Consider the following 8,677-nt stretch of genomic DNA (forward strand, 5'->3'; position numbering starts at 1 on the left):
GGCAAAAGGAGAAGAGGGCGACAGAGGATGAGGTGTTTAGATAGCATCACCAACTCAATGGACATGAATCTGAGAAAACTCTGGGAGATGGTGAAGGACAGAGAAGCCCGTCATGCTGCAGTCCCTGGGGTTACAAAGAGTTGGACTGGACTTAGCAACTGAAGAGCAACAATCACATGACTTGATGGTTCTATGGCTGTACAAAGACCACTTTGTTCTGCTCTCTTTTGCCTAGACATCCTAAATTTTCTAATGCTCTTTTTGATTATTTTACCTGTCACAATGTTGCTTTCTCAGTAATCTGTAATCAGGAGAATGTCATTCTTGGTTGAACCAGATGTTCACAGTATGTGATCAAAAACGATGATTATTCAGACGTAAATATTCACTGGTGAAGCTTCTCGTAGGATGAAGGAAATTTAAATAAAGACATTTAGGTGGTGTAGAATAAGTATCTTTGGGAACATTGTTTTAATTAATTTATTTTTTAATCGAAGGATAATTGCTTTACAGAATTTTGTTGTTTTTTTGCCGTGAATGAGCCACAGGTATACATAGAAATTATGAAGGAGCATGTTGAAGGGTCCAGACTCTACATCAGATAACATGGACATAAATTCTAGCTCCAACACTACATTAAGTTGATCATTCTCCTTGCCACTCAGTTTCCTCATCTTTAAAGTGGGAATAATAGGCCCAAGAGAGTGGTTTAAATGGTTGAAGGAGATGGTGCATGTCCAAAATATTATAAGTATGCAATATTATTTTAATAACATCATTTGAATAAATCATAAAAATCTTTATTTTTGCTATTTCCAAGTAGGTGAATACCTCTCTCATCTTTTTCATTCTTAGCTCTAATCATTTGTGTATTTACAAGAACAAATTGCTCTTTATATTCCCTGGGCTTTGTCAACTCCACTAGTGTATTTTTAAAAGCTACATTTGTTAGGTATTCTGCTAGATGATCTAAATCCAAAGATTAAAACAAAGTTATCCTTGATATTTACAAAGATAACTTTAGTATTCATATAGTAAGTAAAAGGATATAAAAATTCATACAGTAACTGAATGATACTGGAGTCAACCTTTAGCTTTTTACTCTGCTGTTTTAGTTAACACCATAAAATCTATTCTATAATGTTATTATTTCCTTTCTTTCAGGGCTTCCCTAGTAGCTCAGCTGGTAAAGAATCCACCTGCAATGCAGGAGACCCCAGGTGGATTCCTGGGTCAGGAAGATCTGCTGGGGAGGTAATAGGCTACCCACTCCAGTATTCTTGGGCTTCCTGGTGGCTCAGCTGGTAAAGAACCTGCCTGCAATGTGGGTGACCTGGGTTGGGAAGATCTCCTGCAGTAGGCAACAGCTACCTACTCCAGTATTCTGGCCTGGAGAATTCCATGGGCTGTAAAGTTCATGGTGTCGCAAAGAGTAATATTGGGATCTGAATGATATTGGGGTCAACCTTTAGCTTTTACTCTGCTTTTTTAAATTAACACCATAAATTCTATTGCTGTAATATTATGGTTTCCTTTCCTTTAAAGCTTCTATCATTTTTCTTCACTTCTTTTCCATATTCTGTCCCTGCTGCTGCTGCTGCTAAGTCACTTCAGTGGTGTCCGACTCTGTGTGACCCCATAGACGGCAGCCCACCAGGCTCCTCTGTCCATGGGATTCTCCAGGCAAGAACACTGGAGTGGGTTGCCATTTCCTCCTCCAATGCATGAAAGTGAAAAGTCAAAGTGAAGTCACTCAGTCGTGTCCGACTGCTAGTGACCCCATGGACTGCAGCCTATCAGGCTCCTCCGTCCATGGGATTTTCCAGGCAAGAATACTGGAGTGGGGTGCCATTGCTTTCCCCCCTTAATCTCTTACAGCCCCTTGAAGAATAGTCTTGAAGGATCCTTCCTTTAATTCCAAACTTCTCTTTTTTCCCTAGCAATTCTTTTGGCAATACACTTGGCCCTCAACCACTTAGTTTGCTGATTCATATCTACTTAACACACATGCTGATCTAAATTATTATTTTTTTGTGCAAAATTTCAAACAAATCACGAAAGCATATTTGAAAAAATTTTAGGTGAACCACAGTCTTCAAAATACTTCAGAGAAATGCCATAAGCATTGTTTGAGAGGAAGTAAGCTGCCAGGAAAGGAAGAGATTGTGGTTATCCTTCCATAGTTGTTTTTCTTTGATGTAGAAAAGAATAACTTAGAAATTTGCACATAACTCTTGGCCAAAATTAACCTAAGTGTGTCTAGAATTCAAAGCATAGAATAATCTCTATTCTGTTACAGTGGAAATAATATTTTTGCTCATATAAAAAGCCAAGCCCACCACTTGTACTTTAGAATCCATCTCCTCTTGATTTTTCTGAAAACATTACTTTTGCAATTATTTATCTTCCACCCTTTTTTGCAGTATTGATTTTTATCTTTTCACTGATTCATTTCCATCATAAAAAAAAGCAACCTAAAGGAACAAAAACCCCCATGCTCTAAGGTCCACCATATTTAAAATAAAATAATTTCCCTTGATTATATATTTTCCTCTAGCTATTATTCCATTATTCCTTCATTATTCTTAGTATATTTGTCAAAAGATTTGGCTAAATACACACTCTCAAATTCCTCATTTTCTGTTGTTTTTAAACTCATTCCATTCTCTTCTCTTCACAAAACCATTTCTGATCAATATCACTAGGGACTTCCACATTGCCAAGTTAATGGCCATTTAACTATCCCTGTATTTCTTGACCTCTCAGCATCCTTTGACATAGTTTGCCACCTGTTGCTTAATAAAAACTTTCTTCTCTGTGTTTCCAAACACATCTCTTTCTTTTTTCTCTGACAACCTCAGCTACCCTTTCTTAATCTCACTTACTGGCTTCCTCTCTCTTTTAGCTCTAAATGTTGGAGTTTCTCAAGGACAGTACTTAGCACTGTAAGTACACTATTTGAGTGAGCTCATTCTGCTTCATATATAGTTCTTTTTCTTGAGTTACAGGTACAAATATCTAAATGCACATTAGGCATTTCCATTTGGATGTCTAATAGGCATCTCAGACTTATGTCCAAAATCAGATCACTCTTTTTCCAAATACAACTCCTCGTTTCTTTCCTCTTGTCTTCTTGATTTTAGACAAAAGTTATATTTAATTTCTCTTGTTACACATTCAGTCTTCTCTTGTGGCTCAGAGGGTAAAGAATCTGCCGGCAATGTGAGAAATTGGGTTCGATCCCTGGGTGGGGAAGATCCCCTGGAGAAAGGAATGGCAACCCACTTCAGTATTCTTGCTGGAGAATTCCATGGGCAGAGGAGCCTGGCAGGCTACAGTTCCTGGAGTCATAAAGAGTTGGACTCGATTGGGTGACTAACACACATGGACATACATGACACATTCAGTCCTTCTGTAATTTCCTTGGCTTTTTCTCAAAAATAAATTCCAAAGATAAGAATAACTGTATCATATAGAAAAATACCATTATTATACTTCTATATGTGAGATGCAGTGAGTAGTTAGAGGGAAATCTGTGTCATGAAATGGATACACTCAAAAATAAGTAAGTAAGATCTAAAATCAGCTTTAAATTCCCGTTAGGAAACTAGACAAGGGAGAATATTTTAAACCTAAAAGACACAGAAAAAAGGAAATAGTAAATATTTGAGCAGAAATAAATGAAACAGGAAAACAATAGAGAAAATCAGGGAAACCAAAAGCTGGTTTCAATAAGATTCATCAAGAAACTTGGTATCAGTAAGATTCATCAAACTCCAATCAGGATAAGAAGAAAAGAGAGAAGAGAGAAATTATCAATATCAGAAATAAGAGCTTTCATGGCAATAAAAACGTAACCTAGATATACCAGAGATAATTTTATTCCCACAAATTTGATAACAGATAAAATGTGTCAATTCCTGGAAATACACAAATTATAAAAATTCGTACAGGGAGAAATAGATAAATTGAATAGTCCACATCTATTGAAGTAATTGAGTCAATTACTAGTATATTTCCAAACCATAAAAAAAAAAAACAAAAAACAAAGCCAAATGATATCACTGGTGAATTCTACTAAAGTTGTAAGAAAGATGTAGTACCAATTCTCCACAATCTCATAAAGGAAATAGAAACAGAGAAAACACCTCCTGAGAAGACATTCTATGAAGCCAACATTACTGAAAGTAGAATAAAGACATTAAAAGAAAATAAAACCGCAGATTTACATCTCTCATGAACACACCAACAAAACAGTTAAAAAAAAAAAAAAAAAAGCTTTGCAAATTAAATCCAAAAATCTACAAAGGAAGTATACATCATGGACAGTTGGGTTTTATTTCAGGTTTGCAAAGCAGGTTCAACATTCAAAAATCAATAAATATAATCCAATCAATAAGCTGAGGAGAAAAAGCATGTAATCAAGTCAGCTGGAAGAAAAAAAAAGTGACAAAGTCAATACCCATAAGCACTCTGAGCAAATAAAAAGCTTGATAAACAACACTTATTTAAAAATCTACTGTTAACATCATGTTTCATGGTGAGGTAGTTTTCCTTTTAAGCTCAAGAAAAAGGCAAGATGTCTACTCTTACCTCTCTTATTCAGCATTGTATTAGAAATCCTACCTCATGCAAGAAAATCAAGAAATAAAAGGCATACAGATTAGAAAACAAAAACTAAAACTATTTCTTTTAGCAGATGATGTAACTGTCCTATTAGAGAACCCAAAAGAATCAAGATAAAAAATTCTTGGAACTAAGAAGTGAGCAGAGAACATTTGCAAGGTTTAAGGTTAATAAATAAAAAGTTAATTTCATACATATATACCAGCAACGAACAACTTGAATTTAACATTTAAAAATCCCATTTACAATAGCATCAAAAATTGAAATATTTAGATATAAATCAAGCAAAATACGTACAGAATCTATATGTGGAAAACTATAAAGCACTGATAAAATGAATGACATCAAAGGAGATTTAGATCAATGGAGAGATATTTCATGTTCACATATTGGAAGATTCATTACTGTAAAGATGTTGATTCCTTCTGACTTTATCTATAGACTGTAATGACAAATAAATCTCTTCAAACTTTTTCATAGAGATCGACAAACTAATTCCAATTATGTAGGAAGACAAAAAGTTCTAGACCAGTCAACACAATGCTGAGGAAGAAGAGCAAAATTGAAGGACTCACAGTACTTGATTTCAAGACTTACTATAAAGCCAAAGTAACCAAGACAACGTGGTATTGGTGAACATACAGACATATAGATCAACAGAACAAAATGAAATCCCCCCGAACAAATGCCTTATAATACAGTCAACTCATTTTTGAGAAAGACACAAATACAATTGAATTGAAAAAGGAATGGGCTCCATTTAAAATAAAAACTTCTGTTCTGTTAAAGACACTTTTATGTCACAAAACAGTAAAAATTTTTTTGCAAAATATGAATCTCATAAAAGGACTTGCAGTCAGTGTAAATAATTCAATGCTCAACAAAAACTGGCCAAACAACTCAATCGAAAAATTGGTAAAAGATTTGAAAAGACACTTCACCCAAGAAGATATGAAAATGGAAAAAGCACATGAAAAGATACACCTGTTGCTAGGGAAATGCAAACTAAAATAACAATGAACTTCCACTAGACACCTGCTAGGATGCTAAAATCAAAAGTCCTGACAATACCAATTGCTGATGAGGATGGGAAGCAACAGGGACTCATTCTTTGCTGGTGGAAATGCAAAGACATTCAAATTGAAAGACAACTGACTTTTTTTTTTTTAAATAAAACTAAGTATAGTCTATCATATGATTAAGCAACTACCATTCTAGGTATTTACAAACTGATTTGAAAACTTGTATCCACAAAAAACTGCACATGAATGTTTATGGCAGATTGATTTATAATTGCCCCAAACTGGAAGCAGTCAAGATGTCTTTCAATAGGTGAATGAGTGTACAAACTATGGTACTCAGATGATGGAAAGAGCGATAAAAAAGAATGAGCTATCCAGCCACAAAAATATATAGATAAATCTGAAATGCATATTTCATATTAAAAGACATTAGTCTGAAAATGCTCTATTTTACATAATTTCATTGATGTGTTATATGGATAAAGCAAAACTGTAAAGAAGGTAAATATTGTCAAGGTTTGCATGAAAAGTAAGGTTGAAAAGTGAAAGACAGGGGATATTTCAGGGCAATGAAGCTTTATTCTGCATGATATTGTAATGGTGTATTCATTACATTATGCTTTAGTCAAAACCCATGAAACTCACAGAATTTTATGGCAGAAAGAGTGAATTTTAATGTACACAAATTAAAAAGATCATGAAGTCTACTCTGTAAAATGGACAAGTGTTTTACTTGTTTAGGATGGGTGAGAATGGGTGTGGGTCTCCTATGACATGGAGGTAGAGTAAAAGTCACCACGAGGGGATACCAGGCATCTAATGAAACCCCTACAACTATCCCATTACCTAGAATTAATAGTGATGTTTGCATTGAATGGATGTCCTACAAAGGCATGATTGTAGCAAACTGTGAGAAGCATCCACCACTGTTTAGAGGGATTTTTCTGGTGAAAACTTCCTGAGCACCTGTGAATCATTGTAGACTACCATGCTCTTATCTGGTGCCTACTTACTGACTTCTCAGCCCAGAAAAACTGGGTGTCAAGTTCATGAGACATTAGTAAGGTTTTCCCTATGGTGAATGAGTGATCACTGGTTGAATGGCTACAAAAGGAAAAAAGTAACCCTTCTTCTGCTGCTGCTTAGCAATATGACATCTTTAGTTGAAAATTCTTAGTGGAATATGGCAGATATAGTTACTGACAAAGAGAAAAGCCAATGCTATATTTTAATGGTTTTTGGTATCATTTCCTTTTCTGTAACAGATTATAGGAGTAAGATGCACTGATGCTGTGAAGAGAACAAACTGTTTCAAGCCTGATGTACAGCTGCCAGGAGTAGGCTAACATTACAGTCATTCAAGATGGGACAGGAAAACATCAGCACAGCACTGGTGTTAAAGGGGAAGTAAGAAAAACCCCGAATGGGTTAAAATGGCATATAGAAGAAGAACCAAATGCAACACCATCACAGGTACTTCAAAGAATTGTCCATCATGATGAAGAGGTCCTGTTATTCAGACCAGAAATTCAATAATAGGGACAGTAAATAGAATTCAAAACAGACACAGACTTCCAAACCTAACTTCATTGCATGTAATTAAAATCTCAGAGGAGTATAAAGTGACAAGATATGGGGATTTTTATGCATGATTCCAGTGCTCAAAAATCACCAAAAAATTCTTATTTATAGTAATGCAACTTAAGACAATATTTGATATTTCAGTGCCAGTATACATATTCAGTGATGACATCTTCAAGATGACCCCAACAGAGTTCACTCAGTTATTCACTGTGCATGGAGTAGCACTGGGTTTTTCTGTGTTGTTGAATTATGCACTAACAATGAAAAAGTAAGAAGACACAGATATGTATATGAGAAAGTACTTGTGTTTGCACAGGAAATAAATCTCAACATTGTGGGATAAATCACTGTGCATGATGGGTTCTGAGATGGCAAATACAAATACAACTTGACTATACCAGATGAACAAGGAAAAGGATGCTTGTTTTATTTGTCACAATCACTGTGGCAAAAAAATCTTGTTTGGGAGAGCATATGAGCATATCACTATAGTTATTAATAGCCAACACACTAAGTGTTCATCCATGCAGTTTGGAGTTCTATTTCTGCCCTTAGAAGACATAAATGAAATTTTAAATACATTACGGAGAAGGCAGAAGAAAAATTAGATGACTTAGTGGATTATGTTTAGAAAGTATGAGTCTATGGAAGCAAGGCAGAGGCAGAAGAAGATCAAAAGCTCCAAGAGTTCCACCAGAAACTTGGAATGTTTACATATCAGTACTAAATGGCAACCACAAAGTGAACAACAGAAAGTTGGAATTGCAAATTTCAACAGCTGATGGTAGTTCATCATTCTTCAATTTGGAAATTTATTGAAGTGTTAAAGGTGAATAGCAAAACAATGAAAAATGATCGCCCAGATTCTTTGTATTCACACTTGAATATGGCCACCAACAGATAACATTGTCACAAAGATGGTGACAAAATTTGTATATACAAAATTATTAACAGATACTGCAAATATAAAACCAAAAACCAGGTCCATATACACTTGAGAGCAACCACTTATTGACTTAAAAGTAACCCTGCCAAACTTCACGGTAAGAAAGAATAAACATGAAATCCATAACTGGCAATGAATTACAATAAAAATAACTCAAAAAACATTTCAATGAAGTTAATGTTTGTATTATTTAATGAATCATGGACCAAATGTCTCAATGGATGTTTTTGACAGGACCAAATGTCTTGTGAGGGATAAAGTATGTATACTAGAATTGAAAAATTAAGGAAGTTACTGGTGATGCTGATAACCATGATTCTCACTATTGAAGTGGGAGGTTGTAGAAATGCAAAGGAAGAGATTAGCACAATCCATGTTGTAACATATTCGATTTGGCAGCATCAGCATAAACTTGTGAGCCAACTGAAAAGCTCCCGATGGTCAAAGATTGAACCATGTGAACAAGAAAATAAAGTAACATTAGATTGTCCCTCAAGAC

Source organism: Bos indicus x Bos taurus, chromosome 5 (genome assembly GCF_003369695.1).
Source record: "Bos indicus x Bos taurus breed Angus x Brahman F1 hybrid chromosome 5, Bos_hybrid_MaternalHap_v2.0, whole genome shotgun sequence".
Taxonomy (NCBI): Eukaryota; Metazoa; Chordata; class Mammalia; order Artiodactyla; family Bovidae; genus Bos; species Bos indicus x Bos taurus.